The 27,432-nt window shown below is 37.7% G+C and overlaps 1 protein-coding gene and 1 pseudogene across 1 annotated transcript in view; both read left to right on the forward strand.

Moving 5' to 3' along the window:
* Positions 1-27,432, forward strand: part of NPEPPS (aminopeptidase puromycin sensitive) — a 94,273-nt gene that overhangs the window by 15,418 nt on the left and 51,423 nt on the right. The gene's annotated exons all lie outside the window — the stretch shown is intronic.
* Positions 23,588-27,353, forward strand: LOC116647381 (annotated as a pseudogene).

Below are 27,432 nucleotides of genomic sequence, written 5' to 3' on the forward strand. Positions count from 1 at the left end.
TCCTATAGTTGGAGTCAGACTGCAGTATGCTGCCTTTTCAGGTTGGCTTCTTTCACTTAGCAGTAATGCATTTAAGTTTCTTCCATGTCTTTTCATCTTTGCTTGAGAGCTCATTTCTTTTTAGCTCTGAATAATATTCCATTGTCCGTATATACCAGTTTATCCATTTACCCACTGAAGGACTCCTTGGTTATTTCCAGGTTTTGGCAGTTATGAGTAAAGGTGCTGTAAATATCCATGTGCAGGTTTTCGTGAGGGCATGTTTTCAGCTCCTTTTGGTACATACCAAGGAGCATGGTTGCTGGATGCTATGGTAAGAGTGTGTTTAAGGGTACCTGACTGGCTCAGTCGGTAGAGCATCCAACTCTTGATCTTGGGGCCATGAGTTCAAGCCCCACGTTGGGTATAGAGATTACTTAAAAAAAAAAAAAAAAAAAAAAGAGTGTTTAGTTTTGTAAGAAACTGCCAAGTTGTCTTCCAAAATAACTATCATTTTGCATTCCCACCAGCAATGAATGAGGTTCTTGTTGCTTTGTATGCTCCTAAGCATTTGCTAGTGTTTTGGATTTTGGCCATTTTAATAGGTGTCTAGGAGTATGTCATTATTGTTTTAATTTGCAGGTCTCTAATGACATGATGTTGAAACCCTTTCATATGCTTTCTTGTCATCTGCATATCATCTTCAGTGAGATGTCTGTTCAGGTCTTTGACACAATGTTAATTGTTCTTTTTCTTATTGTTGAGTTTTAAGAATTCTTTGTATGTTTTGGATAACAGTCCTTTATCAGATGTGTCTTTTTTTAAAAGATTTATTTATTTATTTGAGCACAAGCAGGGGGAGAGGCAGAGGAAATCTTCAGGGAGACTCCCTGCTGAGCGCAGAGCCTGACATGGGCTCAGTCCCACCACCCATGAGATCGTGACCTGAGCTGAAACCAAGAGTCAGACGCTTAATCTACTGAGCCACCCAGGCGCCCCCAGATGTGTCTTTTGCAGATATTTTCTCCCAGTCTGTGACTTGTCTTCTCATCCTCTTGACATTGTCTGTCTCAGAGCAGAATTTTTAAATTTTGATTAAGTCCAGGTTATCATTTCTTTCTTTCCTGGGTTATACCTTTAGTGTTTTATCTGAAAAGGAATCACCCATACTCAAGGTCAACTAGATTTTCTCCTGTGTTATCTTCCAGGAGTTTCATTTTACATTTAGGTCTATAATCCATTTTGAGTTAATTTTTGTAAAAGATGTAAGGTCTATGTCTGCATTAGTTGTTTTTGCATATGGATGTCCAGTTTTTCCAGCATCATATGTTGAAAAGATAGCTCCATTGTATTGCTTTTTCTCCTATGTCAAAGATCAGTTGACTATATTTATGTGGGTCTATTTCTATTTCTGTTTTCTGTATTCTGTTCCATTGATCATCTTGTCTCTTGTTTCTCCAATACCACACTATCTTTTTTTTTTTAAGATTTTTAAGATTTTTATTTATTTATTCATTATTTATTTATTTATTTGACAGAGAGAGACACAGTGAGAGAGGGAACACAAGCAGGGGGAGTGGGAGAGGGAGAAGCAGGCTTCCCGCGGAGCAGGGAGCCCGATGTGGGGCTCGATCCCAGGACCCTGGAATCAGGACCTGAGCCGAAGGCAGATGCTTAACGACTAAGCCACCCAGGTGCCCCTTCATACTATCTTGATTACTGTAGACTTTATGGTAAGTTTTGAAGTTGGGTAGTGTCAGTCCTCTGACTTTGTTCTTCATTATTGTGTTGGGTATTCTGGGTTGTTTGCCTCTGCATATAAACTTTATTTTTTTAAAGATTTTATTTATTTATTTGACAGATAGCACAAGTAGGCAGAGCAGCAGGCAGAGGGAGAGGGAGAAGCAGACTCCCCGCTGAGTAGGGAGCCCGATGCGGAACTCAATCTCAGGACCCCGAGATCATGACCTGAGCCAAAGGTAGCCACTTAACCGACTGAGCCACCCAGGCGCCCCTGCATATAAACTTTAGAATCAGTTTTTCAGTATCCACAAAATAACCTTCTGGGATTTTTATTGGGATTGGGATTGATCTATAGATCAAGTTGGGAGGAACTGACATCTTGACAATATGGAGACTGACCCATGAACATGGACTATCTCTCCATTTACTTAGTTCTTTAATATCTATTATGAGAGTTTTGTAGTTTTTCTCATATGGATCTTGTATATACAAGATTTTGTTGTTTTTATACCTAAGTATTTCATTTTTGAATATGATAATGTAAATGATGAAGTGTTTTTAATTTTTCTTTTTTTAAGATTTTATTTATTTTTTGACAGAGAGAGACAGCGAGAGAGGGAACACAAGCAGGGGGAGTGGGGAGTGGGAGAGGGAGAAGCAGGCCTCCCACTGAGCAGGGAACCTGATGTGGGGTTTGATCCCAGGACCCTGGGATCATGACCTGAGCTGAAGGCAGATACTTAATGACTGAGCCACCCAGGCACCCCGTGTTTTTAATGTCAAATACCACTTATTCATTGCTGGTATATAGAAAAGTGATTGAGTTATGTATATTAATCTTGTATCCTGCAACCTTACTATAATTGCTTATTAGTTCCAGGAGTTTTTTGCTGATTCTTTTGAATTTTCTACATGAGCACGTCATCCATGAACAAGGACAGTTTTATTTCTACCATCCCAATATGTATTTCATTTTCTTGTCTTACTGCATTAGCTAGGACTTTTCAGTACAATGTTGAAAAGCAGTGGTGAGATATCTTTGCGTTTTCCTCATCTTAGCTGGAAAGCTTGGAATTTCTCACCATTAAGTATGATGTTAGCTGTAGGGTTTTTGTAGATGTTCTATATCAAGTTGAAGAAATTCATCTTTATTCCTACTTTGCTGAGAGATTTTATCATGAATGGGTATTGGATTTTGTCAAATGCTTTTTCTGCATCTTCTGATGATTGTGTGATATTTCTTTTTTAGACTGTTGATGTGATGGAGTACATTGATTTTTGTTGTATGTTGAAACTACCTTGCATACTAGGATAAATCCCACTTCATCATGGCATATAATTCTTTTTATATATTGTTGGATTCAATTTGCTAATATTGTTGAGGATTTTTGCATTTATGTTCATAAGAGATATTGGTCTATAGTTTTTTATATGTCTTTTGTTTTGATATTAGGGTAATACAGGCTTCATAAAATGAGTTAGGAAGTGTTTTTTCTGCTTCTATGCTCTGGAACAGATTTTAGAGAATGCATATCATTTCTTACTTAAATGTTGGGTAGAATTCACAAGTGAACCTGTCTGAGCCTGTGCTTTCTGTTTTGGAAGACTATTATTTCAATTTCTTTTTTATTTATTTATTTATTTATTTATTTATTTATAAAGATTTTGTTTATTTGACAGAGAGTCAAAAAAAAAAAAAGTGGGAGTAGCTGTATTAATTTCAGATAGAGCAGACTTCAAAGCAAGAAAAGTTAAAAGGAACATTACATAATGAGAAGGGGGGGCAATACTCCAGCAAGACATAACAATCCCCTCATGCTTCTGGCAGGAGGAGAGGAAAAGGAGCTATTTTGAAATATGTTAGGGCATTCTGTTCTTAACAATTGAAAGAGAGAACATCACTACAGACCCCACAGACATTAAAAAAAAAAAAAACAGGAGGGGCGCCTGGGTGGCTCAGTCAGTTAAGTGACCGATTCTTTTTTTTTTTTTAAGATTTTTTATTTACTTGACAGAGAGAGACACAGCGAGAGAGGGAACACAAGCAGAGGGAGTGGGAGAGGGAGAAGCAGGCTTCCCGCGGAGCAGGGAGCCCGATGTGGGGATCGATCCCAGGACCCTGGGATCATGACCTCAGCCGAAGGCAGACGCTTAACGACTGAGCCACCCAGGCGCCCCTCCCACTTTCTTTTGATTAGTTTTAGTATATCTTTTTCTATCCCTTTACTTTTAATCTGTAACGTTTTTTAATGGTTGCTTAGAGTTTGCAGTATATATTTATAATTAATCCAGTCACTTTCAGATAACACCATAGTGCTTCACAAGTAGTGCAAGTACCTTATAGTAACAAAATATTCCCAGTTCCTTCTTGCCATCCCTTGTTTCATTGCTGTCATTCATTTCACTTATGCATAAGCATACCCACACATACACAGAAGCCAACATAATTAAAATACATTGTTACTATTAATATTTTGAACAGTTATCTTTTAGATCAATTAAAAATAACAAAACATTTTTTTAATTTTACTTATATTTATTCATTCTCAGATGCTTTTTCTTTATGTAGATCTGAGTTTCTGACCTGTATCATTTTCCTTTTCTCTAAAGAACTTCTTTTAACATATCTTGCAAAGCATATCTACTTGCAACAAATTCCTTCAATTTATGTTTGTCTGACAAAAGTCTATTTCTCTCCCCCTTTTTTAAAAGATTTTATTTATTTATTTATTTGAGAGAGAGAGAGAGAGAGAGAGAACCTGAGCAGGGGGAGGAGCAGAGGGGGAGGGAGGGGAAGGAATCTTAAACAGATTCCAAGTTGAGCACGGAGCCCCATGCTGGGTTCCATCTTACCTGAGATCATGACCTGAGCCGAAACTGAAGAGTTGGACACTTAACAACTGAGCCACCCACACGTCCCTCTCCCCACATTTTTTTAAAGACTTAATTTTTTTCAGAGCAGTTTAGGTTCACAGCAAGATTGAGAGGAACATTGTCTTTCACTTTTGAAGGATCATTTTGAAGGATACAGAATTCTAGTTAGTTTTTTTTTCTCAGCCCTTTAAATATTTCATTCCATTGTCTTCTTGCTAGCATGGTTTCTGAGAAGTTGAATGTAATCCTTATCTTGCTCTTCGATAGATAAGGTGTTTTTTCCCTCTGGCTTCTTTCAAGACTTTTTTCTTTATGTTTGATTTCTAAAGTTTGAATATGATATGCCTAGGTTTAGGGGGTTTTGGCATTTATCCTGCTTGGTCTTCTCTGAGCTTCCTGGATCTGTGGTTTGGTCTCTGACATTAATTTGGGGAAATGCTCAGCCATCATTGCTCCAAATATTGCTTCTGTTCCTTTCTTTTTCTTGTCCTTCTGATATTCCCATCATGTATATGTTACACTTTTTGTAGTTTTCCCACAGTTCTTGGATATTTTATTCTGGGTTTTTTTTTTCCCCAGTTTTGGAGATTTCTTTTGTCATGTCTGCAAGCTCAGAGATTGTTTCCTCAGCCTTGAGCAGTCTATCAGCCCATGAAAGGCATTCTTCATTTCTGTTATTATGCTTTTAATTTCTACCATTTAAAAAAATTTTTTTTAGAATGTCTCTCATTCTACTTACATTATCAATCCATTCTTGGTGTGTCTACTTTTTTCATTTAAACTCTTAGCAAAAAAAAAAAAAAAGCTCTTAGCATATTAATCATAGTTTAAAAAAACATCTAGTCTGAGAATTCCAACATTACTCCCGTTAACTGACCCTGGTTTTGATGCTTGTTTAGTGTCTTCAGATTGCATTTTCTGCCTTTTAGTATGCTTTCCAGTATTCTTTTGAGAGGCAGACATGATGTACTGGGTAAAAGGAACTATAATAAAATAGGCCTTTAATAATGCTATGGTAGGGTGAAGGGGTAGGGAAAGTATGTATAAGTCTCTGACGAAGTCTCAATCTTTCAGTGTCTCTGGTCTGTGAACTTCACCAGCACTTTCAGGTTTTCTCCCCGACTGGTGGGACAGGATGGCTGGTGGAGCTGGAGTTTGTTCTTTCCCTTATACCCCAAGTAGGTTAGGCTCTGATAAAACCCAGCAGGTTAAGCTCTGGTAAAATAGTTTCTCTTGAAGGCAGGTTTTGTTAAGAACAGAATGCCCTAACATTTCAAAATAGCTCCTTTTCCTCTCCTCCTGCCAGAAGCATGAGGGGATTTTTCTCTGATACTCACTGTTAGGACCTGGTAACTCTCAGAGGTAAAATTCACGAGAGAGAGAGAGAGAGAGAGAGTGTGTGTGTGTGTGTGTGTGTATGTGGCTGGGGGGGGGGTCCCCCGTGACTAGGTTTTCCTGGAATTTTTATTTTTATTTATTTTTGTAAAAGATTTTATTTATTTGACAGAGAGAGAGCACATGTGCACACGCACAAGCAGGGCGAAAGGCAGGCAGAGGGAGAAGGAGGAAGACAGAGGGAGAAAGAGAAGCAGGCTCGCCGCTGAGCAGGGAGCCCGATGTGGGGACTCGATCCCAGGACCCTGAGATCATGACCTGAGCCGAAGGCAGATGCTTAACTGACTGAGCCACTCAGGTGCCCCAACTCCTGGAATTTTTAACTCTCAGACTTGTCCACACTGAGCCTCCTGCACTTCACCAGTTACAGCACAGGTCTTCCTACCCCAGCACTGGTTGCTAGAGGTGGTTTCTGCTTGTGGGATTTTGCTTAAGTAAGTTGTGATTCTTTGTATCTGCCAGTCACCAGTCCTTTTGGCAGTGGTTTATCCGTGACCTCACCTCTCTGGCAGGTCTGAGGAGAGCTGTTGATTTTTCAGTTTGTTTAGCTTTTTACTTGTTGTTAGGATGGAGTGGCAACTTCTGAGCTTATAATATGCAAGACCAGAAATTCTCCTGGTGATTTTCTTTTTATTTCCAATATAAAAGGTTGTGTTTTAAAAATATACAAGCAATCTGTGCCTTTTTGTGGGCATATGCTTTCATTTCTTTGGGTAGATACCTGAGAATACAATGGCTGCATCATATGGTAAATGGAGAATTTTTAAAGAAACTGCCAGTTTTCCAAAGTGGTTGTACCATTTTATATTCTCATTAACTGTGTATGAGAGTTCCAGGTGCTTCATATTCTTGTTATTTTTAAGTGCTAACACTTTTTAATTTTAACTATTTAAGTGATTATGTAGTGGTATCTTCTTATGGTTTTAATTTACATTTCCCTAATGGCTAATGATGTCAAACATCTTTTCATGCCCTTATTTACCATCCTTATATCTTCCTTGGTGAATTATCAGACCTTTGCCTTTTGTCTGGGGGGTTTGTTTATCTTCTTAATGAATTTTAAGAGTTCTATATGTATTCCAAATACAAGCCTTTGTTGGACAAATGTTTTGCAAATACTCTCTCCCAGTCTTGTGGCTTGCCTTTTCATTTTTGTTACAGTGTTTTTTGATGAGTATCAGTTTATAATTTCAGTGAATTCCAATTTATGCACGTCTGTATATATGTATGTAAACTCTACTCTGAATGTGGGGCTGAAACACAACCCTGAGATCAAAAGTCACATGTTCTACTGACTGAGCCAGCCAGGCACCTAGATGAATTCTTTTTGATTGAATTTTTCTTTTATAGTCATATATTTTTTAAAGATTTTATTTATTTGTCAGAGAGAGAGAGAGAGTACAAGCAGGGGGAGGGGCAGGCAGAGGGAGAAGTAGGCTCTCCGCTGAGCAAGGAGGCAGATGAGGGACTCAGTCAGTCCCAGGACTCTGGGATCATGACCTGAGCCAAAGGCAGACACTTAACCGACTGAGCCACCCAGGCGTCCCTAGTCATATTTTTTTGTGACCTGTTTAAGTTGTTATAAAATTTAAGAACACTAACGATGGACTCTGAAAAACAAACTGAGGGTTCTAGAGGAGAGGGGGTGGGAGGATGGGTTAGCCTGGTGATGCGTATTGGGGAGGGCACGTTCTGCATGGAGCACTGGGTGTTATGCACAAACAATGAATCATGGAACACTATATCTAAAACTAATGATGTAATGTATGGGGATTAACATAACAATAAAAAAATTAAAAAAAAATTTAAGAACACTAGGTTATTTTCTGTGTTTTCTTCTAGAAGTTTTATAATTTAAATTTTTATAGTTAGGTCTTTGATCCATTTTGAGTTAAATTTTGTATATGGTATGAAATATAATGGTAGAGGTTCTGTTTCTTAATTTATTTACTGGTATACAGCTGTTCACTTTTTCTAGCACCATGTGTTAAAAAAATTACTCTTTCCCTATTGAATTTCTGCACTCTCTGTTCTGTTCCATTTAAGTCTTGAAATTAGGTAATATAAGGCCTCTATCTGTTCTTTTTAAAAATGATTTTGGCTATTCTAGGTCCCTTTAATTTTCATACGAATTTTAGAATCACCTTGTCAAGTCCTACAATAAAACCTGTGAGTATTGTTATAGGTATTGCATTGACTACATTGGGGAGAGCACTATTGAACCTTTTCATTCATGAAGAATATATATTTTTCCACTTACTCAAATCTTTCTTAATTTCTCTCAGATTGTAGGAGTTTCTACTTTAGCTCATTCTAGAGAAGAATTAATTCTCTGCTTTTAATTTAGGGGGAGAGGACAGACAGAATACAGCCAGATCAGTTTTTTTTAAATTGTGGTAAAATGCACATAACATATAATTTACCATCTTAACCATTTATAATTGTACAGTTCATTGGTACACATTCACATTATTGAGCAACTGTCACTACCATCCATCTCCAGAACTCTTTATCTTGTAAAACAAAACTGTGTACCCATTAAAAATAAATAATTCTCCCCATCCCTCTGCCCCTGGTAACCACCATTCTACTTTTTGTTTCTATTCTAGGTATCTCATTTAAGTGGAATCATACAGTATTTGCCATCTTATAATTGACTTGTTTCATTTAAATAATGTTCAAGACCATCCATGTTACAGCATATTTCAGAATTTCTTTCTGTTTTAAGGCTGGATAATATTCCACTGTATGTATATACCACATTTTGTTTATCCATTTATATGTCAGTGAACACTTGGGTTGCTTCCACCTTTTTTTTTTTTTAAAGAGAGACAGCACAGTGGGGAGGGGCAGAGGGAGAGGAGAGAATTTCAAGCAGACTCTGCTGAGCACGGAGCCCGAGACAGGGCTCAATCTCATGACCCCGAGATCACAACCAAAACGAAAGCAAGAGTTGGACACTTAACCAGTTGCACCACCCAGGCACTCCCGGTTGCTTCCACCTTTTAACTGTTGTGCATAATGCTGCTATCAACATGGGTGTACAAATACCTCCTTGAGACTCTTTCAGTTCATTTGGATATATACCCAAAATGGAATGGCTGGATCATATGGTAATTTTATTTTTAATTTTTTGAAGAATCAACATACGGTTTTCTGTGGCAGCTGCACCATTTTACATTCCCACCAATTGTACAGAAGGGTTCCAGTTTCTCCACATCTTTGCTGTAACTTACTTTCTTGTTTTGATGGTAGCTAACCTAATAGGTATGAACTGGTATCTCATTGTGGTTTTGAGTTGTATTTCTCTAATGATTAGTGATTTTTTTCATGGGCTTATTGGCCATTTGTATATCTTAGGAGAAATGTCTAAGTCCTTTGTCCATTTTTTATAAAGATTTATTTATTTTAGAGAGAGAGCATGCACGTGTGTGCACACAGGGGTGGGGAGAGGGAGAGAGAGGAGAGAAACAGACTCCCCACTGAGCATGGAGCTTAATGTGGGGCTTGATCCTAGGACCCTGACATCATGACCTGGCTGAAATCAAGAGTCAGACACTTAACTGACTGAGCCACCTAAGTGCCCCATTGTCCATATTTTAATTGGGTTTTTTACTTTTTTATTGTTGAGTGTAGGAGTTCTCAATATATTGTGGATATTAACCCCTTATCAGATATATTTTGCAGATATTTTCTTCCATTCTGTAGGTTGCCTTTTTACTCTGTTGATTGTGTCTTAATGTACAAGTTTTTAATTTTGATGTTCATTTTGTCCATTTTTTTTGTTGCCTGTGCTTTTGATATAATATTTAAGGAATCATTGCTAAATCCAATGTCATAAAACTTCTGCATTGTCTTCTAAGAGTTTTGTAGTGTTAGTTCTCATATTTAGGTCTTTGATACATTTTGAGGTCATTTTTTTAATTAAGTTTTTATTTTTAATTCCAGGATAGTTAACATACAGTGTTATAGGGATGCCTGGCGGGCTCAGTCCAAAGAGCATGCAACTCTTGATCTCACAGTTGTGAGTTCAAGCCCCATGTTGGGTGTAGAGATTCAAAAAAAAAAAGTAGGGGAGGGGGAACCTTCCAGTGTTATATTAGTTTCAGGTGTACAATATAGTAATTCAACAAGTCCAGCTTTATTCTTTTGCATGTGGATATCCAGTTTTCCCAGCACTGTCTCTTTTTTAAAGATCGCCCTTTCTCTATGTAATGATCTTATTAGCACCTTTGTTGAAAATCATTTGACCATTTATTCAGGAGTTTATTTCTGGGCTCTCCATTTTATTCCATTGGTCTGTATGTCTGTCTTTATGCCAGTACCACACTTTTTTTGATTATTGTACCTTTGTAACCAGAAAATGTGAAACTTCTAACTTTGTTCTTTTTTCAAGATTGTTTTGGCTCTTAAGGGACTTTTGAGATTCTATATGAACTTTTGGTGGATTTTTAAGTTTCTGCAAAAAGCATTGTTGGGCTTTTGAGAGGCACTGTACCAAATCTATAGGTTGCTTGGATATTATGAACACTTTAAGTTTTTAAATTTTTTTTAAAGATTTTATTTATTTATTTGAGAGAGAGAGAGCATGAGTGGGGTGAGGGGCAGAGGGAGAGAATGTCAAGCAGACTCCTCGCTGGGCATGAAGCCTGACTCGGAGCTCAGTCTCACAACCCATGAGATCATGACTTGAGCTGAAACCAAGAGTCAGATGCTCAACTGACTGAGCCACCCAAAAGCCCCAAGTTTTAAAAATTTTTTTAAGTAATCTCTACATGCAACATAGGACTCAAACCCACAACCCTGAGATCAGGAATTGCATGTTTTACCGACTAAGCCAGGCGCCCCATGGATATTATGAACATCTTAATATTGACTTCTAATCCATAAATAAGGGATGTCTTTCCATTTGTTTCTATCTTCTTTAACTTCTTGCGGCAACATTTTTTAGTTTTCAGTGTACAAGTCTTTCACTTTCTTGGTTAAATTTGTTCCTGAGTATATTATTTTTGATATTATTGCAAATGGAATGGTCTTGTTAATTTCCTTTTTAAATTGTTCATTGTTAGTGTATAGAAATGCAACTGATTTCTGTATGTTGATTTTGTATCCTCCAACTTTGCGGAACTCATTTATTCTAACAGTTTTTTTGTGGAACCTTGAGGTTTTCCTGCATATAAGATCATTTTGTCTGTGAACAGAGATAATTTATTTCTTCTTCTCCAATTTGAATGCTTTTATTACTCTTTCTTGCCTAATTGCTCTGGTTAGAACCTCTAGTACTGTGTGATTAGAAGTGGCAAAAGCAGGCATCCTATTTTATTCCTGATCTGAAGGGGAAAGCTTTCATTCTTTCACTAAGTGAGATCATATTGATCCAGTTGAATCTGTGTTTTTTCCAAGTTGTTCTTATTCCTGGTTTGTAGTTTGGTCAAGGGTGTTTACTAAGGTTTTCCCTTCCCTTCTGGGCCCTGAAATCCAGTATTTAGTTCCCTCCCATCATAAAACTGCTGAAATCTAGGAGTCAGCAAATGTCTTGAAGGAAAATTAAATGAAGAATGTTAGACTTTATCTGTTATTCAGTTTTTCTGGGATGTTGGCCATTTGAATCCTGGCAGCTTTGGTAGCCTGAATTCCAATATTTGTGTCTTCAGCCCCACAAGACTACTGCAAGCTTTATGACTCTTCTTTCTTCATTGGCCTCTGTGTTCTGCTTGGAAGTCAGAAAATGCAGCAAGGGAGTAAAGAACCCATGAATATAAAGCTGATCTTTTTGTGATTACCATTCAAACACTTCAAATTTTTTAAACTGGTTTTTATAATTGTTCTGATACCACCAGCCAGAAGCAGAAGTCTAGATGCATCATATAAAAATGTGAAACAATTGGGGCCTGGCTGACTCAGTCCATTGAGCATGCAACTCTTGATCTTGGGGTCATGAGTTCAAGTCCCACGTTGGGCGTAGAGCTTACTTTAAAAAAAAGAAAAAGGTGAAACATAATTCATTATGCGATCTGTAGTAGAAGATGGTATTTCATTCAACTATTTGTAGGTATGGAGGTTACTGGCCTTAACCCAGATACACGTTATCGTTAGCAAGTATTAAGGTGATGGTTTAATGATCTGAAGATTGTTAATAAAGCTTAAATGCTTTTGTAAACATTTCATAGGAATGCTCTTTAAAATGTGAAGAATTATAAAACAGTTATAGGTTTTCTTCATTACATGGTATTTAATATATTGTTTATTTATTTTTAAAGATTTTATTTATTTATTTGACAGAGAGAGACATAGCGAGAGAGGGAACACAAGCAGGGGGAGTGGGAGAGGGAGAAGCAGGCTTCCCGCCGAGCAGGGAGCCCGATGCGGGGCTCGATCCCAGGACCCTGGGATCATGACCTGAGCCGAAGGCAGACGCTAAACGACTGAGCCACCCAGGTGCCTGTTTTGTTTATTTTTTTTAAATTACAAAAGAAATACATGTTTGTTGTCATAAAATCAAACAATATAGAACATAAGATGAGAAATCCTCTTTTTCCCTCCCTTCATTGTACCACCTACCCCTCCAGTCCCAGAAGTAGCCTCTGTTAATAATCTGATATGAATTCTTTCATACATGCTAATTTTTCCCTTTAATTGCAGAAGTGAGATTGTGATATACGATGTTTTGCAACTTGCTTCTTTAACCTCATGTGGTATTCACTTTTTTTAGACAGTATACACAGATCTGTCTCATAAAGACCTAGCATAAATCTGTCATTTTTAGAAGCCATTTCTTTTTCTTTTTCTTTTTTTTTAAGTAGGTTCTACACCTAGGGTAGGTCTCGAATTCATGACCCTAAGATCAGGAGTCACATGCTGTCCTGACTGAGCCAGCCAGGCATGCCTAAAGCCCTCCCTCCCTCCCTTCTTCCTTTCTTTCAAACATTTAAGTTTATTTATTTTTTTTAGTAATCTCTACCCCCAAGTTGGGGCTTGAACTCATGACCCTGAGACCAAGAGTTGCATGCTCTTCCACTGAGCTAGCTAGGCGTTCCCCTAAAGCCATTTCTTAATGCACATTATCCTTCCTTTTTTGACTATTGTGAACAGTAGTGCAAAGGATATCTTTTGTGCACCACTGAGAGTATAGTTATAAATTGCACCAAAAATAAGAGTACTGTTTTAAATTTTTAACATATATTAAATTATCTGGTGTAGATATTATTATCAAATACCCTTCCTAAAAAGTTGCATCATTTTACATGTGCATAAAGAGTATGAGACTGTTCATTGGATGCCTGGGTGGTTCAGTCTGTCAAGCATTCAGCTCTTGATTTTGGCTCAGGTCATGATCAGAGTCGCCAGATCAAGCCCTGCGTTGGGCTCTGCCTTGGGTGTGAAGCCTGCTTAAGATTCTCTCCCTCGGGCGCCTGGGTGGCTCAGTTGGTTAAGCGACTGCCTTCGGCTCAGGTCATGATCCTGGAGTCCCGGGATCGAGTCCCGCATCAGGCTCCCTGCTTGTCAGGGAGTCTGCTTCTCCCTCTGACCCTCCTCCCTCTCATGCTCTCTGTCTCTCATTCTCTCTCTCTCTCTCAAATAAATAAATAAAATCTTTAAAAAAAAAAAAAAAGATTCTCTCCCTCTCCTCCGGCCCTTTCTCCCACATGTGCTGCGTGTTCTCTCTCCCTCACGAAAGAAAAAAAAAAAAGAGTATGAGACTATTTATATCCTTATATTGCCATTTATAATGGGTGTTATCAATCTCTACTACCATTACACTGAATGTTATTATCAATCTTTCTATTCTAATCTAAGAAATGAAAAATACATTGTTTTTATTTGAATATTTCATTGTATATCTACAATATATAATATGTATATTCAAAGCAACATAAAGTTGGACAAAAATATTGCAAATATACAATTGTTACAAAAAAAGCAAAAGGCCAATAAGTATATGAAAAGATATTCAACCCTGTTAATAAAAGGTTCATGGAAAACAAAACACAGTCTCATACTCTTTATTGGGCATGTGAAATGATGCAACTTTTTAGGAAGGATGTTTGATAATCATATCTATAACAGATAATTTGATACATGTTAAAAATTTAACAGTACTCTTTTGATGCAGTTTATAAGATTAAAATCTTAAATTTCTAATTCCTGATCTTACTGGGATTTCTTTTTTTTTTTTTTTTAAAGATTTTTTATTTATTTATTTGACAGAGTGAGAGAGAGTGAGAGAAGGAACACAAGCAGGGGGAGTGGGAGAGGGAGAAGCAGGCTTCCCGCAGAGCAGGGAGCCCAACGCGGGGCTCGATCCCAGGACCCTGGGACCGTGACCTGAGCTGAAGGCAGCCGCTAACCAACTGAGCCACCCAGGTGCCCCCTTACTGGGATTTCTAAGTTTATGAAACTGTGCTGCTTTCTATGCAAAATGTATGCATTTTAAAATAAGTAATTTGTGGGGTGCCCGGGTGACTCAGTCGGTTAAGCGGCTGCCTTCGGCCCAGGTCATGATCCCAGGGTCCTGGGATTGAGCCCCACGTCAGGCTCCCTGCTGAGCGGGAGCCTGCTTCTCCCTCTCCCTCTACCTGCCGCTCCCCCTGCTTATATGCTTATACTCTCTCTCTAATAAAAAAAAAACAAAACGGGGCGCCTGGGTGGCTCAGTCGGTTAAGTGGCTGCCTTCGGCTCAGGTCATGATCCCGGGGTCCTGGGATCGAGCCCCACATCGGGCTCCCTGCTCAGTGGAGAGTCTGCTTCTCCCTCTCCCTCTGCCTGCCTCTCTGCCTACTTGTGCTCTCTATCTCTCTGTCAAATAAATAAATAAAATCTTTAAAAAAAAAAAAAACTTAAAAAAAATAAAATAAGTAATTTGTAAATACAGTTATTCAAACTGACGTCAGATTGAATATATCCTTGCATTAGAAGGAACAAATGATACTGTTAGTCAACCCTTTTATTCCTTTTTAGTACAAGTCAGAGATAAAAAAAAACATGAAGTTTATGGGCGCCTGGGTGGCTCAGTTGGTTAAGTGACTGCCTTCGGCTTGGGTCCTGATCCCGGGGTTCTGGGATTGAGTCCCGCATCGGGCTCCCCCTGCTCTGTGGGGAGCCTGCATCTCCCTCTGCCTCTGCCTGCCACTCTCCCTACTTACGCTCTCTCTCTCTGTCAAATAAATAAATACAATCTTTAAAAAAAAAATGAAGTTTGTAATTATACATACTTGCATTCTTTCACTTTAGTTGGATTTGAATAACAAGAGATTCTGATAAGGAATAGTCAAGTTTCCATAAGGTTATGTACAAATATAAAAGTATATGAGTGTATAATGGTTTTAAAATTTATCTTATTTGTATTTAGTAAGTTTTTTAAAAAGATTTATTTGAGAGAGAATGAGAGAGTGTTTGGGGGAGGGGCAGAGGGAGAGGGAGAGAGAATCCTAGACTGGACTCCTCACTGAGCATGGAGCCTGACTTGGGGCTCAGTCCCAGGACCCTGAGATCATGACCTGAGCTGAAATCGAAAGTCTTATGCTTAACCGACTGAGCCAACCAGGCACCCCTGTATTTAGTAAGTTTTTAAACATTAAACAGCTTTAAGGTGATATGGATTGCTTTAGTGACTGTTTTTACAAATTTAGATGACTTATCATTTGATTATAGAAGATGCATTGGTCTTCCTAAGTTAGGTTCCCTAACCTTCAGAGCAGGTTAGGGGCCCAACCCTGTGTATCATTTTTCATAATAATAATAATGTTTAGTAGTAAGGATAAAAGTAATGAAGAATTCACTGCCAGGAACTAAGTGCATTACATATTTGTATAGACAACAACCTTAGGTACAGAGAGGTTATGTAACTTATTATAGGTCATAAGACTGGTAATTGATGCAAATCCAGATAGTTTGACTTCTAGGGTCCATTTGCTAATCATCATAGTCTATTCCTTGTTATTAATTTAACCACACCGTATTGTAATTACTTGTTTGTACCTATAGTTCTTCTTATTAGAATCTAAGTTCCTTAAGGACCAAGAGCCATGATTCATTCTTTTTCACCTGGGGTGTTTGATGGTATCTGATGTAGAGTAGGTGTTCAGTAAATATTTATTTAGTAAAATAAAGTAAAATCTAAAGAGATGGAGTAAGTCTGTTGTATTTCTTAGGCCTGAATTTCTTCATATGCCTATCCTATTGACTTTTATGGGTAGTAAACAAAATTACATTATACTTGGATTATTTTGTCATTAATTTGTATTTTATTCCCTTTGAGGAATACAATCAAGGTATTTACTAATTGTAAAGATTCTGTGCAGTGTTTTAAATATTAAGAAAATGAAGAGCATAAAAATTGTAAATTATGTAATTTTTAGGTTAAATGGAAAAGAAAAACAGATTCCATAATGTATTATAATATTGTATTGTGCCAGGTTTTTCCCCCCAGTTTTAGTGAGGTATAATTAACAAATAAAAATTATATATATATTTAAGATAAACAATTTGATGTTTTTACTATACCTATACATTGTGAAATAATCATAACAGGCTAGTTAGCATATCTGTCACCTCACATAGTTAATTTTCTTCATTTCTTTTTTGCTTTTTTTTTGTGGTGAGAACACTTAAGACTTCTTAGCAAATTTCAAATATACAATACATTATTGTTAACGATAGTCACATTGCTATATATTAGATCTCCAAAAGTAATCATCTTGCATAACTGAAACTTTGTATCCTTTGACTAATGTCTCCCTATTTCCCCATCCCCCTAGCTCTTGGCAACCACCATTCTGTGAGTGGATATTGTACTTTGGTTATTTTAGATTCCACATACAAGTGATAATTGTGCAGTACTTGTCTTTCTGTGTCTGGCCTATTTCACTTAGCATAATGTCTGCCAGGTTCATCTGTGTTGTCACAAATGGCAGGATTTCCTTTTTTTAAGGCTGAATAATATTCCGTTGTGTATATATACACATGCATACAATCCCCCACCCCATTTTCTTATCCACTCATCCAGCGGCAGATATTTATGGTTATTTACATATCTTGGCTATTTTGAATAATGCTGCAGTGAAACGTGGGAGATACTGATTTCATTTCCTTTGTGTATATATCTAGAAACGAGATTCTGGATCATAAGATAGCTCTATTTTTAATTTTTTGAAGAACCTTTATAACTGTTTTCCATAATGGCTGTACCAGTTACATTCCTGCCAGCTTTATACAAGAGTTCTCTTTTCTCTAAATCCTCACCACCACCTGTTTATTATCTTTTGTCTTTTTGATAATATAATGCTATTCTTTTTTTTTTTTTAGAAAGATTTTATTTATTTATTTGACAGAGACAGCGAGAAAGGGAACACAAGCAGGGGGAGTGGGAGAGGGAGAAGCAGGCTTCCCACTGAGCAGAGAGCCCGGTGCGGGGCTCGATCCCAGGACCCTGGCCAGGATCGTGATCTGAGCTGAAGGCAGACGCGTAATGACTGAGCCACCCAGGTGCCCCATATATGCTGTTCTTAAATGCAAAGCCGGTAGTTATTCTCCAAATCAGTGCTTCTTAATTTTCTTCCCAAGACATTCATAGAAAATGATTATGTTTTCTTGGTACACTGGAAAGAAGAGGCTCACATGAGGAAGGTGGCAGAAATATCTCATTGTTCAAGTGGTATCTGGCTGACCCAAGGGCCAAGGAAATCAGCATCTTGGTAGACCTGTAATTCATATTTGGAGCTGCCAGAGAACACTGGGAAAACTGCTGTGAATAGTTTCAACGTATTCGCATTACAAAGGATCTTAGCTACCACATCTCTTATAACAAAATATCATTTTACTTATTTATTTTTACTTTATATATTTTTTACATAAGTAATAATTTTATAAATTTATTACATTTATATATAGTTGACCCTTGAACAATGCAGCGGTTGGGGCACTGACCTCCTGTGCAGTCGGAAGTCTGCATATAACTTGACTCCCCCAAAACTTAATTAGCAGTAGCATACTGTTTACTGGAAGTCTTACTGATAACCTAAAGAGTTGGTTAACAGACATTTTGTATGGTATATGTATATACTATATTCCTACAGTAAAGTAATCTAGAGAAAAGAAAATGTTATTAAGAAAACCATAATGTGGGAATGCAGTGTGGTGCAGCCACTGTGAAAAACAGTATGGAGGTTCCTCAAAAAATTAAAAGTAGAGGGGCGCCTGGGTGGCTCAGTCGTTAAGCATCTGCCTTCTGCTCAGGTCATGATCCCGGGGTCCTGGAATCGAGCCCCGCATTGAGCTCCCTGCTTAGTGGGAAGCCTGCTTCTCCTTCTCCCACTCCTGCTTGTGTTCACTCTCTCGCTGTGTCTCTCTCTGTCAAATAAATAAATAAAATCTTTTTTAAAAATTAAAAATAGAAATAAATCTAAAAAAAAATAAAAATAAAGGGGCGCCTGGGTGGCTCAGTTGGTTCAGCATCAGACTCTTGATTTTGGCTCAGCTCATGAGCGCTCAGCAGGGAGCCTGCTTGAAATTCTCTTCCTCTCCCTCCCCCTCTGCCCTTCCCCTTTGTGTACTCTCTCTAAAATAAATAAATAAAATCTTTTTTAAAAATTAAAAATTGAATTACCATGTGATCCAGTAATTCCACTACTGGGTATTTACCTAAAGAATATGAAAACACTAATTCAAAAGGATATATGCACCCCTATGTTTATTGCAGCATTATTTACAACAGCCAAATTGTGGAAGCAGCAAAAGTGTCCATCGATAGATGAGTGGATAAAGAAGGTGTTGGTATATATCTACAATGGAAAATTATTCATCCATAAAAAAGAACGAATTCTTGCCATTTGCAACATGGATGGAGCTAGAGAGTATAATGCTAAGCAAAATAAGTCAGTCAGAGAAAGACAACATATGATTGTACTCTTATGTAGAACTAAAGAAACAAAATGAACAAAAAAAAGGGGAAAAAAAGAGAACCAAGAAACAGACTCTTAACTATAGAGAACAAACAGATGGTTACCAGAGGGGAGGTGGGTAGGGGGATGGGTGAAATAGATAAAGGGGATCAAGAATACACTTATCTTGATGAGCACTGAGAAATGTATGGAATTGTTGAATCACTGTATTGTACACGTAAAACTAATAGAACGCTGTGTTAACTATACTGGAATTAAAATAAAGTTGAAAAAGTTAAAAATACATTAAAAAAAGAGGGGCGCCTGGGTGGCTCATACGGTTGTGTCTGCCTTCGGCTCAAGTCATGATCCCCGGGTCCTGGGATCAAGCCCCGTGTTGGGCTTTGCTCCTCAGGAAGCCTGCTTCTCCCTCTGCCTCTCCCACTCCCCCTGCTTGTGTTCCCTCTCTCGCTGTGTCTCTCTGTCAAATAAATAAATAAAAGCTTTTAAAAAAAATAAATAAAAAATAAATTAAAAAAAGAAAACCATAAGAAAGAGAAAATACATTTAGAGTACTGTACTGTATTTATAAAAAAAAAAAAATCCATGTAGAAATCAACCTGTACAGTTCAAACCTGTGTCGTTCAGGGTCAACTGTATTTTATTTATTTGTGCCTTCTCTTTTTCCTCCCCAATCCCCACATCTTTGTCAATTTTATTGGTCTTTTCAAAGAACCTACTTTTGATTTTAAGTTGTCAGTTGAATGTTTATTTTCTATTTCCTTAACTTCTGCTCTTTACTATTTCCTTCTATTTTCTTCGAGTTTGTTTTGTAGTTATCTTTTAACTTTTTGAGGTGAATAATTGGCTTACTAATTCCTTTATAGTATATTCATTTAAAAAATTTTTTAAAATATTTATTTGAGAGAGCACGAGAGAGAGAGAGAACACGAGAAGGGGGAGCAGCAGAGGGAGAGGGAGAAGCAGACTCCCCACTGAGCAGGGAGCCTGATGCGGGGCTCGATCCCGGGACTCCAGGATCATGACCTGAGCCGAAGGCAGATGCTTAACCAACTGAGCCACCCAGGCGCCCCTAGTATATTCATTTAAACCTATAAATTTTCCTCCAAAAAATAAACCACTTTAAGCTCACCCCACACTTTTTCTGGTTTGTTTTGGGGAAAAAAACTCCAGGCAGCAACTGTGACTGCTGGTGCTACAGCTCCTCTACCTCCTCTTCTTTTTTTCCTTTTCTTTTTTTATATAGCTCTATGAGGGTTTATATAATATTTGACATGTAATAAACTGCATATATTAAAATGTATGATTTGATACTTTTTGATCTGTAAATACAACCAAGATAATGAACATATCCATCACTCCCACAGTGTTTCCTCGTGCCCCTTTGGGATCCACTCTTCCTGTTCTCCCCCGTTTCCAGGCAACCACTGATCTGCTTCCACATTTTTTGATATATAATATCTTTATCATTCAGTTCAAAATATTTTCTGATTTCTGATCCAGGGAATATTTAGATGTACCTGGAGCTTTTCTAGTTTAAAGATTATATTTATTTTATTTGGAGAGAGAGAGCAAACGCGAGCAGGGGGTGGGGCATAGGGAGAAGGGGAGAGAGAATCTCAGGCAGACTGAGCATGAAGCCTGATGTGGGGCCTAATTTTACAACCCTGAAATCATGACCTGAGCTGAAATAAGAGTCGGACCCTTAACCGACTGAGCCACCCAGGCGCCCCAGCCGTTGTATTTTCTTTTTTATTTTATTTTATTTTATTTTATTATTTTTTTTTTTTTAAAGATTTTATTTATTTATTTGACAGAGAGAGCGAAAGAGCACAAGCAGGGAGAACAGTAGAGGGAGAGGGAGAAGCAGGCTCCCCGCCAAGCAGGGAGCCCGATGTGGGGCTCGATCCCAGGACCCTGAGATCATGACCTGAGCCGAAGGCAGACGCTTAACCATCTGAGCCACCCAGGCGCCCCCGTTGTATTTTCTTAAAATAAGAGAACAGTGAAGTTTGTTGCATTGATTGACTCTTCCTTTTATGAATACTTTCTTTATAGCTTGTGATACTGTTTGATAGCATTTTACCCCAGTAGAACTTTCACAGTTGGAGTCAGTCCTCTCAAATCCTTTTGTTGCTTTATTAGTGAAGTTTATGTAATATTCTAAATCTCTGTTGTTATTTCAACAGTCTTCAAAGTATCTTCACCAGGAGTAGGTTCCATCTCAAGAAACCACTTTCTTTGCTTACCCGTAAGAAGCAGCTCCTCAACTGTTCACATTTCATCATGAGATTATAGTAGTTCAGTCATATCTTCAGGATCCACTTCTAGTTCTTTTGCTTTTTCCATCACATCTGCATTCAGAACATACACAACTTTTATTAAGTTTGTGGTCTTATATGGGCACAGTTCATGGTACCCCAAAACAATTACCATGGTAACATCAGAGATCACTGTAACAAATATAATGATAATGAAAAAGTTCAAACTATTTTGGGAACTATCAAAATGTGACACAGAAACATGAATTGAGCAAATGCCTTGGAAAAATAGCACCAATAGACTTGTTCGACACAGGGTTGCCACAAACCTTCAATTTATAAAGAAAAAACATTATCTGTGAAGCACAATAAAATGAGTTATACCTGTATATGATTTCAGTCATTTGGAATTTAAGACTTGCTTTTGCTTTATGGCCCAAGATTTGGTCATTTTTAAAATGCTTGTGTGTGCTTGAAAAGAGTGTGCTTTTACAATTGTTGGATGTAATGTTTTATATATGTCTTACTAAATCAAGTTTGTTAATTCTGTTTAAATCTTCATTTTTACTGATTTTTTCCTGCTTGTTTTATGAATTATTGGTTAATGTTTGCATGTCACATATTTTCAAATTCTTTACCTTTAATTTCTCTGAATTATTATGTTTTGGGTGTATCTCATGTAAACAGCTCATTGTACTCTTTTTACTTTTAGTTCCAGTCTGAAAATCTTTGTCTTCTAAATAAAGCATCTAATCCATTTACATTTAATGTAATTGCTGTTATTTGTCTTTAAATCTATATTTTATATGCTTTCTCATAGTCTTTTTTTTTATGATTTTATTTATTTATTTGAGAGAGAGAGAGCACGAGAGGGGGAGGGTCAGAGGGAGAAGCAGACTCCCCGCTGAGCGGGGAGCCCGACGCGGGACTCGATCCCGGGACTCCAGGATCATGACCTGAGCCGAAGACAGTTGCCCAACCAACTGAGCCACCCAGGCCCCCTCTCATAGTCTTTTAATTATAAAGGTTTTTTGTTTTATTTTTATTTTTTTTTAGAGAGGGGGAGAAAGGGTGGGGCAGAGGGAGAGGGAGAGAATCTTAAGCAGGTTCAACACCCAGTGCAGAGTCTGATGCAGGGCTCAGTCTCACAACCCTAAGATCATGACCTGAGCCAAAATCAAGAGTCTGATGCTTAACCAACTGAGCCACCCAGGCGCCTCTTAATTAGAAGTGCTTTAAGCGATTTTTTTTGTTTTTTTTTGGATATATGTCAGTACCCCAGGAATTATAACAGCCATCTCTGACTTCAGAAAATCCAGTGTTAATCGATCATTTTACCATTCTCCTGGATACTACAAAGATCTTAGGAGCACGTAATCTCCATGTATCTCCATCTGATTTACATGTTGTGGTATAGTTTAATTTTCTTCTATATATTTTTTATTTTTATTTTTAATTTAATTTAATTTATTTTTATTTTTTAAAGATTTCATTTATTTGGGGGGGCGTGAGTGGGGGGAGGGGCAAAGGGCAAGGGAGAAGAAGTAGACTCCCCACTGAGCAAGGAGCCCGACTTGGGTCTCAATCCCAGGACCCCAGGATCATGATCTGAGCTAAAGGCAGATACTTAACCCACTGAGCCACCCAGGCCCCCCCTTTTTTTAAAGTCATAAGATATTATTATTGTGTTATATAGTATAATGTTTATTTAGCTTTACCCAAGTGTTTGCTATTTTTGTCATTGTTCATTCCAGCAATCCTTCTAGAATCATTCTCTGTTTGAAGAATACCCTTTGTACTGTTTTTTGACAGCAAAGTCTCTGTTTTTGCTTCTTAGAGCATATCTTTGCTTTACCTTATTTTTTGGCCTTCGTTTTAAATTCCTACTTTATTGAAGTATATTTCACATACAATATGTATTAGTTTTTGGTGTCCATCTTGCAGTTCAATGAGTTTTGACAGATGTGTATACCAGTGTTATAACATCCATTTAAAAAAAAAAATTAAGTACAGTCTACTCCCCAACATGGCACTTGAATTCATGACTCCAAGATCAAGAGTCTCATGCTGTACCAACTGAGTCAGCCAGGTGCCCCATAACATTCATTTTTGAAGATTATTCTTGTTATAAAATTCTAGATTGGCAATTATTTTCTTTCAGTAAACTGGCTATTTTATTCCACCATCATCCTCCTTCCATCGTTACCCTTACAGAGTCAGCTCTAGGCTATTATTTCTTGAACAACAGTCCTCCCCTCAAACTCTCTGAGCTCTTGGTTCCATGTTCTCTGTAGGCTCCGTTGTAATTCCTCCAGAATGGTGTTTTCTTTACCACTGCAAAACTATTTTAGTTTTTATGAAGAAACAAAGTATGTTCCAGGTAGCAGGTGGCTATTGCAAGCCTTTGTTGAACTTTGAATTCTTTTTCATTGCACCATGAACTGCCATCTAAAACCACAGAAACTATGGTAGGTAGGTTGCCATCTGAATAAATGAAACAAAATAAAACTTAATCACATATTTGATTTAGTATTGAACTATACAGGCATATGTGGGTTATCTAGAGTTATGTGGGCTAGGTTGCCTGTTACATACAGCTGTGGCTTGGAAGAAATGACATTCTGAGTTCCAAATAGAGCTTTTTTTCTTTTTTTTTTAATTGTAATTTTTTTGAGTTTTTATTTAAATTCCAGTTAGTTAACATATAGTGTAATATTAGTCTTGGCTGTAGAATTTAGTGATTCAACACTTACATACAACACCCAGTGCTCATCAGAACAAGTGCCCTCCTTAATTCCCAGCACCTATTTAACCCATACCCACACCTAGCTCTCCTCTGGTAACCAGCGGTTTGTTCTTTATAGTTAAGAATCTAGGGGGTGCGTAGGTGGCCCAGTTGATTAAGCATCTGCCTTCGGCTCAAGTCATGATCCCAGGGTCCTGGGATTGAGCCCGGCATTGGGCTCCTTGCTCAGTGCGGGAGCCAGCTTCTCCCTCTCCTGCTCCCCCTGCTTGTGCTCTCTCTCTCTGTCAAATAAAGAAATAAAATCTTTAAAAAAAAGTCTGTTTCTTTGTTTTCCTCTCCCTCTCCATGTTCGTTTATTTATTTTTTTAAAGATTTTATTTATTTGACAGACAGCAAGAGAGGGAACACAAGAGGGAGAGGGAGAAGCAGGCTTCCCGCGGAACAGGGAGCCCGATGTGGGCTCGATCCCAGGACCCTGGGATCATGACCTGAGCTGAAGGCAGACGCTTAACGACTGAGCCACCCAGGCGCCCCTGTTTTGTTTTTTAAATTCCACATAGGAGTATTGTCTTTCTCTGATTGACTTATGTCACTTAGCATAATACTGTAGCTCCACCTACATCGTTGCAGATAGCAAGATTTCATCATGATAAAGTGTATTCTTTAATCCCCATCACCTATTTCACCCAACCCCCCACCCACTTCCCTTCTGGTAGCCATCACTTTGTTCTCTGTAGTTAAGAGTCATTTTCTTGGTTTTTCTCTCTCTCTTTTTTTCCTCTGCTCATTTGTTTTGTTTCTTCACTTAACATTATACTCTTTAGCACCATCTGTGTTGTTGCAAATGGCAAGATTTCATTCTTCTTTTATGGCTGAATTATGTTTTCTTTTTCTTTTTTTTTTTTTTAAAGATTTTATTCACTTATTTAAGACAGAGAGAATGAGAGAGAGAGAGCACATGAGAGGGGGGAGGGTCAGAGGGTGAAGCAGGCTCCCTGCCGAGCAGGGAGCCCGATGCGGGACTCGATCCAGGGACTCCAGGATCATGACCTGAGCCGAAGGCAGTCGCTCAACCAACTGAGCCACCCAGGCGCCCTGAATAATGTTTTCTTTATTCATTCATCTATTGATGAATACTTGAGCTACTTCCATAATTTGACTACTGTAATAATGGGGCAATAAATATAGGGGTGTGTGTATCCCTTTAAATTTGTGTTTTTGTATTTTGGGGATAAATACTCAGTAGTGCAATTACTAGATCATATGGTAATTCTATTTTTAACTTGTTGAGGAACCTCCATACTGTCTTCAGCAGTGGCTATACCACTTTGCATTCCCACCAACAGTACACGAAGATTCCTTTTTCTCTACATCCTCACCAATGCTTGTTTCTTGTGTTTTTGATTTTAGCCATTCTGACTGGTTTTGGGTGATGTCTCATTGTACTTTTGATTTGTATTTCCCTGCTGATGAGTGATATTAAGCATCTTTTCATGTGTCTGTTGGCCATCTGTATGTCTTCTTTGGAGAAATGTCTATTCATGTCTCCTGCCCATTATTGAATTAGATTGTTTTTTGGGTGTTGAGTTAAAATAGATTTGATTTTTATGACTACTAATACTATTTTAAATGAAGAAAAATATGAGATTCTTCAGTATGTAAATAATGTTTTATGCTCACATTGTGAATGTAGGAGATTAATCAGAGAATCAGTGAGACCTACAGGAGACTTGTGGTTCACAGGAAGGAAATAACGTTTTATTTATTCTTTATTTTTTATAATTACTGCTATATGTAGCATAGTACTAATTGAATAAAAATTAAATTGAGATGTTAGGATTGTTAGCATATACAAATATATTTAGCAAATTTTCATTTAGGAAAATCTGAGCTAGATTTTATTAAGGAAAGCAGGAGTTACCTTATAATTACCAATTGTGTCATTCATCGATAATACAGATTGGCTTTCATAACAGAAGCACCTTATAGAGGTATGTGCTTATTAAAGAAAAGGTATTAGCTACATAAGTTGACAGCCACCATGGGCTCAAACAAGTTATGAAAACTGAATATACAGCCTTAAAATAAAATGTGGATCCAAATACCCAGAAGCACCCCCATTTGTAAGATTTGTAACAAAAATTAATATGAATGGAGTTAAGAGTTCTAATGGAGAGGTGGACAGAAGAGCTGTATCGGTGCTAGGAAAATGGCGGAGTTCATATAGCATCAAAGTTGTCTTGCAAGAGTTTCGGCACCTCACGTCTAAAGAAAACCAGAAACTCCCTCAGCTGCTGGAGGGACAATGTTACAGCAGTTAATCAAAAAGAAGAACCATAGCCTTAAAATTTGATTTAAGCAGTCTTCATTTTCCACAGTAGTAAATTTTCTAGATACATTTTGTAGACCTCAGAGTACTGGAAAGAAAGCTCCCATTCAAAGGCAATTTATGTTAAAGTACTGTAAATGACACTAATTTTTTTTCCATTTGAAATATACAAGTTGTGCTGTAACAACAAAAAAAGGTATTATATCCCTCTTGAGGCCTGTTTTGGCAGAAGAGAAGAACCACAATTAACATATAAAGTGATAAACTACGAAAGGTCAGCAGAGATGGGCATAATGACATTGAGTAAGTAAGGCAGATGCCTGAAGGGGCCAGGGAAGCTGAAGCATTTGTTGCCTGAGGACCCAGACATTGTTTGTGGAAAGGAGTAGGGTAATTTAAAAGAAATCTACTGGACCACATAGCATGCTTGCACAAATGTTGAACAGAAAACAAACTATAGTCTGGAAGAATGCATGTGAGAGCGGTTCTGAAATTTGAACGGGGCCTAAGAGTGCAATGGTACAATGATTAAGAGTGCTTGCCTTCTTTTTGTTATAGTTAGAACATTTTGCACATCAAGGACTGTTACGTTTCTGGAAAGACTGGCCAATTTTACAAATAAAATGAGCCACCTCACCTTCAGTGTTCTCTAAGGAAGAGTATGTTTTTTAATTATGGCTAGTCCAAATCCTAGAGACATAGGCAAGAGTGCCTCCTTGTCAATAAACCACACTCAGAAAACCCAGAATTGGAATACATATTCATTCGATTTATTTGATAAATAGGCTTACTATAACAGTTTGGCCAGGATCTCAAAAGAAGTATCTTTAAAAAGATTTTTTAACATTTAAAAAGTTTTCATAGTTAATATATACGCAAGGTCAAATTCAAAGGGTATCAGTGGTATACAGTACAAATTAAGCCTCCTTTCTTCCCTCCGTAAGGGAGATAAAGTTACCAGTTTCATATGTATCCTTTCTCAGATGTTATATGCATTCACAGACATGTATATATTTATGCATGTACATATGTATAGTGTGTGTGTGTGCTCACAAATGATAGCATGCTGTATACATAGGACATAGTTTTATTTACTTATAGTCAAAATTATATCTTAATTACTTTTTAAAAACAAGACATTTAAAACTCAATTTATAGGTCTATCTTGTTATGAAATTTGTAGGTCTGTATTGTCATGAGTAAACT

The sequence above is a fragment of the Phoca vitulina genome, unplaced genomic scaffold (genome assembly GCF_004348235.1).
Source record: "Phoca vitulina isolate PV1807 unplaced genomic scaffold, GSC_HSeal_1.0 scaffold40, whole genome shotgun sequence".
NCBI lineage: Eukaryota > Metazoa > Chordata > Mammalia > Carnivora > Phocidae > Phoca > Phoca vitulina.